The sequence below is a fragment of the Otolemur garnettii genome, unplaced genomic scaffold (genome assembly GCF_000181295.1).
Source record: "Otolemur garnettii isolate 467f Iridium unplaced genomic scaffold, OtoGar3 scaffold00054, whole genome shotgun sequence".
Taxonomy (NCBI): Eukaryota; Metazoa; Chordata; class Mammalia; order Primates; family Galagidae; genus Otolemur; species Otolemur garnettii.
In genome coordinates, this window is record NW_003852449.1 from 684,734 (window position 1) to 686,599 (window position 1,866).

Sequence of the window (1,866 nt, forward strand, 5' to 3'; positions counted from 1 at the left end):
TGGGGATTCGAACCTGCCACCTTAGGTGTAGGTGGCTGGCGCCTTAGCCGGTTGAGCTATAGGCGCCGAGCCTGCAGGTTTGTTCTTAAGTTGAATTTGTACCCGGCTGAGACAAGTGCATTTACCTATGACCTCTAATAGCCTCTGTTGAGACAAGTACATTTACCTATGACCTCTAATAGCCTCTGTTGAGACAAGTGCATTTACCTATGACCTCTAATAGCCTCTGTTGAGACAAGTACATTTACCTATGACCTCTAATAGCCTCTGTTCAGAACGTAAGCTGCCAGTCAGACGTCTGTAACTCCAGGGCCGCCTGCACGTTGCTATGAACGAAGCTCTTGACTTTATCCACTTACTGGTTTTTCTACTAATGCCCTTTCTGTTCTAGGAGCCAGTCCAGAATCCACATTATATGTAATTATTATGTCTCCTTAATAACTGATCTATGACAGTATCTCAGTCTTTCCCTGTTTTTTTTTTGTCTTTTTTTTTTTTTAGGTTAATTTGAGGATATAAAGAACTAGGTTACAATGTTTGCATTTGTTAGGTATAATATTGTCATGGATGTGTACCGTTGCAGGAGGTGTGCCATATACCCTCACACTGTGTCCATTAAGTGGGAGCGCACCAATCCTCCCCTCTCTCCCTTTATTTTTTGAAACAGAGTTTCATATTGTCACCCTCAGTAGAGCGCTGTGACATCACAACTCACAGCAACATCAAACTCTTGGGCTCAAGCAATTCTCTTGCCTCTGTACTCACGAGGGACTATAGATGCCCTGGAAGGCTGAAGCAAGAGAATCACATGAGCCCAAGAGTTTTAGGTTGCTGTGAGCTATGACGCCTGAGCACTCTACTGAGGGTGACAACATCAAACTGTACCAAAGGAAAAAAAAAATTAAGGGCCCAATACAGTGGCTCATGCCTATAACTCCTGTACTCTTGGAGGCCGAGGCAGGTGGATTGCCTGAGCTCAGGAGTTCGAGACCAGCCTGAGCCAAAGTGAGACCCAGTCTCTAAAAATAGCCTGGACACCTGTAGCTGTGGTGGGCACCTATAGTCCCAGCTATTTGGGAGGCTGAGGCAAGAGGATGGCTTGAGCCCAAGAGTTTGAGGTTGCTATGAGCAACTACCCAGGGCAACAAAGTGAGACTGTCTCAAAAAAAAAGAAAAAAGATGGGCAGCACCTGTGGCTCAAAGGATTAAGGCACCAGCCCCATATGCCAGAGGTGGTGGGTTCAAACCCAGGCCCAGCCAAAAACCGAAAAAAAAAAAAAAAAGAAAGAAAGAAAAGAGAAGAGAAGAGAAGATTAAGAGCTTGGAAAATTTTAGTTATCTGGCTTTAGGGCGGTGCTGAGCAGTCTTGTGCTGTGGAATAGAGAAGGAGAAGGAAAGCACTCCGTGCATGTAACAGACGCCAAATCTTTTTTTTTTTTTGAGACACAGTCTCAAGCTGTCACCTGGGTAGAGTGCTGTGCTGTCATGGCTCACAGCAACCTCAAACTGTTGGGTTTAAGCGATTCTCTTGCCTCAGCCTCCCAAGTAGCTGGGACTCACATCTCTAGATGGAAAATCAAAACCTGGGCTGGGTGAGGTGGCTCACACCTGTCAATCCTAGAATTCTGGGAGGCTGAGGCAGGTGGATTGGCCTGAGCTGACAGGTTCGAGACCCGCCTGAGCAAGAGTAAGACTGTCCCTAAAAATAGCTGGGCCTTGTGGCAGGTGCATGTAGTCCCAGTTGCCTAGGAGGCTAAGTCAAGAGAATTGCTTAAGCCCAAGGTTTGAGGTTGCTGTGAGCTGTGACACCACAGTGCTCTACTGAGGATAAGAAAGTGAGACTGTCTTTGAAAAACACTATTTCTT